The sequence below is a fragment of the Hyperolius riggenbachi genome, chromosome 3 (assembly GCF_040937935.1).
Source record: "Hyperolius riggenbachi isolate aHypRig1 chromosome 3, aHypRig1.pri, whole genome shotgun sequence".
Taxonomy (NCBI): domain Eukaryota; kingdom Metazoa; phylum Chordata; class Amphibia; order Anura; family Hyperoliidae; genus Hyperolius; species Hyperolius riggenbachi.
In genome coordinates, this window is record NC_090648.1 from 246449008 (window position 1) to 246456762 (window position 7755).

Here is a 7755-nt window from a genome sequence, read left to right on the forward strand (position 1 = left end):
AAAATCCAAGTTGAAAATAAACTGTGAAGATAAACAATTTCATCCATCCTACTCCTGAAAAATGTATTCAATTTTTTAGAACCTCCCAGTTTTATTTTCTGTTTTAAAAAGCTAAAAAAGTAGGTTTAATGCTATTGTCTCATATGATAAGGATTCAGCTTTTCCCATAGTCTCGCAGTTAGCAATCATGTGACTTCCAACAAGACAAATTCAGCAATCATGAGGCCTCCAACAAATCATGAGGCCCCCAACAAGACAAATTCAGCAATCATGAGGCCTCCAACAAGACAAATTTAGCAGTCATGAGGCACATAAATAGACAGCACGGTGGCGTAGTGGTTAGCTCTCTCGCTTTGCAGCGCTGGGTCCCTGGTTTGAATCCCAGCCAGGGAACTATCTGCAAAGAGTTTGTATGTTCTCTCCGTGTCTGCGTGGGTTTCCTCCGGGCACTCCGGTTTCCTCCCACATTCCAAAAACATACGGATAAGTTAATTGGCTCCCCCTAAAATTGGCCCTAGACTACAGTACTTACACTACATAATATAGACATATGGCAATGGTAGGGATTAGATTGTGAGCTCCTTTGAGGGACAGTTAGTGACAAGATATATATATATACATACACTGTACAGCGCTGCGTAATATGTCGGCGCTATATAAATACTAAATAATAATAAATAGGCAGAATGCCGCCTTAATATGGTAGCCCCCCAAGTTAGGTAGTGAGTGACAGGGACCCCCAGGTTAGTTAGTGAGTGACAGGCGCCTCCAGTTAGGTAGTGAGTGACAGGGACCCCGATAGTGAGTGACAGGGAGCCCCTTTAGGCAGTGAGTGAGTGCCAGCGAGCCCCTTCAGGCAGTGAGTGAGTGCCAGGGAGCCCCTTCAGGCAGTGAGTGAGTGCCAGGGAGCCCCTTCAGGCAGTGAGTGAGTGCCAGGGAGCCCCTTTAGGCAGTGAGTGAGTGACAGGGAGGCCTTTTAGGTAGTGAGTGAGTGACAGGGAGGCCCTTTAGGTAGTGAGTGAGTGACAGGGAGCCCCTTTAGGTAGTGAGTGCCAGGGAGCCCCTTTAGGCAGTGAGTGAGTGCCAGCGAGCCCCTTCAGGCAGTGAGTGAGTGCCAGGGAGCCCCTTCAGGCAGTGAGTGAGTGCCAGGGAGCCCCTTTAGGTAGTGAGTGAGTGCCAGGGAGCCCCTTTAGGCAGTGAGTGAGTGACAGGGAGGCCTTTTAGGTAGTGAGTGAGTGACAGGGAGGCCCTTTAGGTAGGTAGTGAGTGACAGGGAGCCCCTTTAGGTAGTGAGTGCCAGGGAGCCCCTTTAGGCAGTGAGTGCCAGGGAACCCCTTTAGGCAGTGAGTGAGTGCCAGGGAACCCCTTTAGGCAGTGAGTGAGTGCCAGGGAACCCCTTTAGGCAGTGAGTGAGTGCCAGGGAGCCCCTTTAGGCAGTGAGTGCCAGGGAGCCCCATTAGGGAGTGAGTGAGTGACAGGGAGCCCATTAGGTAGTGAGTGAGCGACAGGGAGCCGCCGCCGCTTCCCCCCCCCCCTTACCTCGCAGTCAGCAGACCTCAGGATCAGCGGCGATCCGACCAGTACGAGCGGGCGCCGGACGCACCCGCTCAATATGCGGAAGTGATGTCACTTCCGCATATCAGTGCGGGCGCTGGGTCCTAGCGCCCGCACGATTGGTCGCCGCCTGATCGAGGTCTGAGTGACGCGGCTGGAGGGAGCCGCTGACAGAGGGGGTGAGCGGCGGCTGGGCGGCGCCTGTCGGAGACAGGCGCCTGGGTGCCATGCACCCGCCCAGGCGCGGCCCTGCGGAGATCCATGGCACCCCAGGACAGATTGGGGGCACGTGCACCCCCAAAATAGGGCTAGCGACCAATGGACAGTGAATTAAGCAATTGGATAGCCCACCTGTTGTAGATGCCTCAGTCATCAGACTAGCGAAGCACGTTACCTTGCCGCTGGAAGATGCCTCTAGAGCGGAAGGTAGACACAGATTTAAAGAGAACCTACGGGGCTATGGGTTCTGTATGTAAATCTGCTATCGCACTTACAGCTGTTTCTCGTGCACTCAAAGCATGGACGGAGAACTTGGAAAGAGCGATACAGGCAAATGTAGACAGAAAAACACAGATTTTAGCACTTGAAGACTTCAAGTTAGCCTCTGATTACATAAGTGAAGCAGCCATAGACATTATTAGATGTGCAGCTCTGGGGATATTACACACAGTTACGGCGAAGAGAGCAATGTGGCTGCGGCCGTGGGCAGCAGATACAAATTCAAAGACTGCCTGGTGTAAGATCCCTTACGACGGGAAGAACCTATTTGGTCCCAAGATGGACTTGGCTATATCAAGGGTAACTGCTGGAAGATCTGGTCTACTGCCCCAGGAGAGACGCCAGAGAAGAACAAGACCTAATGACAAAAGGCAATTTCAAAATAAGTACAGGGATTATAGAACATCCAGAGGTACGCAGTCCTTTCGAAGGAACTGGCAAAGTACCCAGGCGTATCTTACAAAGTTCAATAAACAAAAGTGAGCCAGTGCTAGCACTCAACCTACCAAATCCTTCTGATGGTGTACTCGCCCACACGGAGCAGGTAGGGGGAAGGTTCTGGAATTTTGCTCATCTGTGGGCGAGAGAGATAGAAGACCCCTGGGTCATCAGTACTATAAAATGGGGGCACTCTTGGAGCTTCAAAAAGCAGCCACCATTACCGCACTTCAGACCAACAGCCGTACCTAAGTCGAGAGAGAGGTTCAACGTCCTACACCAATATGTACAGGAATTAATAGAAAAGAAGGCAATCATACATGTGGAACCTGCAGAGAGGTTTATGGGTCTGTATTCCCCTCTATTTTTTGTAACCAAGAAAATCGGGACAACTTGGTCCGATACTAAATCTGCGCTTCCTAAACGAACATATACAGCACGAGAGGTTCAAGATGGAATCACTACAGACAATACTTCCCGCAATCCAACTACACGATTGGATGATGTCGATAGACTTAGCAGACGCCTACCTGCACGCACTATTCAACTGTTCTTTTCAGAAGTACCTCAGATTTGCGGTAGGAGAGGCTCACTACCAGTTCAGAGTACTGCCCTTTGGAATCTGCACTGCCCCGAGGACTTTTACCAAAATCCTGATCACAACTATTGCTCTCCTCAGACGTCAGGGCCTACACGTTCATCATTATTTAGACGACATCCTATTAGTGGCGTCATCCAAAGATACTCTGTTAAGACACAAACGAATATTGTTGGAGACATTGAGGCGGTTCGAGTGGCTTGTCAATTGGGAGAAAAACAAACTCAAACCGACAACGAGGATAGTGTTCTTGGGAGCAGAAATAGATACAAGACACAATGCAGTCAGCCAGGGCCGGCCTTTGACCTGAGCGACCGGTGCGATCGCTCAGGGCGCCGGCTTCCAGGGGGCGCTCCTCTCCCCTGGCTGCGTGTTTTTGCGGCCCCGGCTGGGTACTCCCTCTCCGCCCCCTGGTGCCGCTGCTGGGGGTGATGTGCGTGCGCCGTGATGGAGGGGGGAGCCGCGGGGAGGGCAGCCCGACCTCTCCCTCCCTTCCTCTCCGGGCCACCCTCTGTGCTCAGTGCTCCCCCCTCCGATGCAGACTGCAGCAGAAAGAACTCACCTCCCTGGTTCCGATCGCCGGCGCCTCTCACTTGCCGCTGGTATCTTCTACATTAGTTACTGATGCACACTAAACTTCCTGCTTAACAGGAAGTTTAGTGTGTATCGGTAAACTATGTAGAAGAGAGTAGACCAGCGGCAAGTGAGAGGCGCCGGCGATCGGAACCAGGGAGGTGAGTTCTTTCTGCTGCAGTCTGCATCGGAGGGGGGAGCACTGAGCACAGAGGGTGGCCCGGAGAGGAAGGGAGGGAGAGGTCGGGCTGCCCTCCCCGCGGCTCCCCCCTCCACTATGCGGGGGGGGCACCTACCTACCTTATACTGGGGGCAGCTACCTATCTAACCTATACTGGGGGGCACCTACCTAATCTAACCTACGCTGGGGGGCAGCTACCTATCTAACCTATACTGGGGGCGGCTACCTATATAGCCAATACTGGGGGCACCTACCTATACTGGGGGGCACCTACCTACCTAACCTAACCTGGGGGGCAGCTACCTATCTAACCTATACTGGGGGCAGCTACCTATCTAACCTATACTGGGGGGCACCTACCTATCTAACCTATACTGGGGGCAGCTACCTATCTAACCTATACTGGGGGCAGCTATCTAATATATACTGGGGGCAGCTACCTATCTAACCTATACTGGAGGGCACCTACCTATCTAACCTATACTGGGGGGCAGCTACCTATCTAACCTATACTGGGGGTGGCTACCTATATAGCCAATACTACGGGCACTTACCTATACTGGGGGGCAGCTACCTATCTAACCTATACTGGGGGGCAGCTACCTATCTAACCTATACTGGGGGCGGCTACCTATATAGCCAATACTGGGGGCACCTACCTATACTGGGGGGCAGCTACCTATCTAACCTATACTGGGGGGCAGCTACCTATCTAATCTACACTGGGGGGCAGTTACCTATCTAATCTATACGGGGGGCACCTACCTATCTAATCTATACTGGGGGGCAGCTACTTATCTAACCTATACTGGGGGCACCTACCTATCTAACCTATACTGGGGGCAGCTACCTATCTAATCTATACTGGGGGCATCTACCTATCTAATCTATACTGGGGCAGCTACCTATCTAACCTATGTTGCAGGTACCTACCTATCTAACCTGTACTGGGGGCACCTACCTATCTACCTACACACTACTAAGCCCCCCCCCCATTAGTGTATGTGTGTGGTGCGCTCACACGCGAAGAGGATGAATGGGGGGGGGGGGGGGAGGGCACCAAAATCTGGTTCGCTCAGGGCGCTGTGAAACCTAAGGCCGGCCCTGCAGTCAGCTTACCCTCAGACAAATTAAGAACAATAGTGGAGAGGGTCTCCAGGATAGAGAAGGCTACAGAAATAACAGCAAGATAATGTCTAGCGGTATTAGGGACATTTGCAGCCACCATACCATACCTATAATAAGGTGGGCAAGATGGAATATGCGCAGCTTTCAGAAGGGTTTTCTGGATCAATGGAATGGCTCAGACTACCAGCAGCAAATCAAGATTCTTCCCAGAATGAAAGACGAGCTTCTCTGGTGGAAGAACACTGAGAACCTCCTCAACCATCACAAGTTGGTTTCAATGAAGCCGGTGATCATAACGACGGACGCAAGTCGCTGGGGATGGGGTGCCCATCTGGAGTCTAGTTATGCCCAAAGAAGATAGGCGGCAGATCCTTGGGACACTCCGGCGAACATTTTAGAGATCAGGGCAGTATACGAAGTGATACTACATTTTGCTTCCCAAATCAAAGGCAAGGGTGTGTTATTGAAGATAGACAATACTACAGCAGTGGCGTACCTGCAAAACCAGGGCGGTACCCGCAGCAAGACATTACTGAGAGAGGTGGAACCCATAATGGCATGGGCACAGAGCAGCCTACAATATCTCCAGGCAGTCCACATACCAGGTGTGATGAACCAAGTAGCAGATTCCCTGAGCCGACAGTGGTTGGACTACAACGAGTTGAGCCTGAACCAAGAGATCTTCCAAATGATCTGCAGAACATGGGGACAGCCGCAGATAGACCTCATGGCGACACCGGCCAATTCCAAGTGCAGGAGGTTTTTCTCAAGGTACAGGTACCAGCAGGCGGTGGGCTTGGACGCACTGTCCATCCCATGGGATTTCAGCCTAGCTTATATCTTTCCTCCTGTATAGATGATTTACAGAGTACTGAAAAAGATCCAAGTAGAGAAGACAGTGGTCTTGAAGGTCCTTCCTTTCTGGCCACCAGACCGTGGTTCCCGCTTCTGCAGAGATTAGCATCAGCTCCTCCAATTACATTACCGAACATACCAGACCTACTATCACAGAACAGAGTTCTGCATCCACATCCAGAGCGGCTCAGTTTAACGGCATGGAGACTGAAAGGTCCAGATTAACAACTCTAGGATGTTCTTAAGAAGTCATACGGACTCTACTCAAAGCAAGAAAGGGAACAACTAACATCACATACTATAGGATCTGGGATAGATTCCTGAGTTTTCTCACAGAAAAGAACTTACAGATGGAGGAGGTTCAGGTGACTACCATCCTAGCTATTCTGCAGAGGGGGGGGGGGGGGGGGGTAGACTTAGGCCTCAGCCTTAGTACTATCAAGACTCATATCAGCTATTTCGGCACTCACACATAAGAAATGGTCGGTGGAACCACTAGTAGTGCAATTCGTACAGGCTGTAACCAAAATAAAACCACCAAAGAGAAATTGGACCTACCTTTAGTACTTGAAGCTCTGTCCAAACATCCTTATGAACCAATGGAGGAATGCACTTTAACCAACCTCACCTTAAAAATAGTCTTCTTAACGGCAATCACTTCTGCAAGAAGAATTTCAGAACTTCAGGCTCTCAGGTGTGACGCTCTGTACATCCAATTCTTTCCGGACAGGGTCTCACTTAGACCAGTAGACCAGTTTATTCCAAAGGTGGCAAGTACTTATCACTTCAACCAAGAATGGAATCTGCCCTCTTTTCACGATGACACAGCGGAGACTCCAGACAGCTTAAATATACCTTAAATATTGAGAAAGTACATAGAGCTCACGAAGGATTTTCGTAACACAAGACTCTTTGTGATCCCTGTAGGCTACAGGAGAGGTTAGGCGGCCACAACAAAAACCATAGCTACCTGGTTGGTGAGAATTATAAAATCGGCTTACAGGATAATGGGTAGAGTGCCACCGGAAGAGGTCTCGGCCCACTCTACAAGATCAATTGCAGCGTCATGGGCAGCACTAGTAAAATTATCCCCCGAAATGGGGATCAGGGAGCACTTTCCATAGTGCAATTTGGGAAGGAGGTGTTATCTGCAGTGAAGATGAATACGTCCTAATTATTTATTTTGTCTATTTTCAAAATGGCTTTTGCTATATGTCTGTAGCTAATAAAGCTTTTTTTTCTTTTCTGGCAGTAAGCATGTGTTCACACCCTTATTTTTAAAGTATAGTTAGATCCCCGTAGTAAGCTGACATTGACATGGAAAGAAACCGTAAAATTGTATACTCACTTAATGGTAATTTTCCTTTCTTTCCAAGGTCCATGTCAGCATACGGAGGGCCCACCCTTGAGTTCTGTCTAATTCAGGACTAGTAAAAAAAAAAAAAGCACTGATGGTGGGGAGGGCTCAAAATTTATACAAACAAGTCCGGGAGGGGTCAGAGGGCGGGACTAAACCCGTAGTATGCAGAGTTCCAATGAGGCTTCCCCCTCCCCTGTAGCTGCAGGCAATCCAGCACTGGCTTCCCTGAAACGTCCCAGAATCTCCCCCCCCCCCCCCCCAACAAACCTGATAAGCGCTGATTTATTTACCCTTCCTGGCTCCAGCGGAGGCGCTGTTGCGACTCTCCGCACGGAGATAGGCGAAAATAGCTGATCTCTGTCGGGTCTGCTCTACTGCGCAGGCGACTTGCACCTGTGCAGTAGAGCGGGCCGACAGCGATCGGCTATCTCCCAGCGGAAAGCCGATGCTGTGCCTGTGCTGGAGCCAGGTAGGTAAATATTTACATCCCCACTGTTCGGGGAGCTTTATCGCTGCCGCCGTGGGACCGAGGACAGGGGAAGCCTCAATAGGATCCGGAGACTTCCCCCA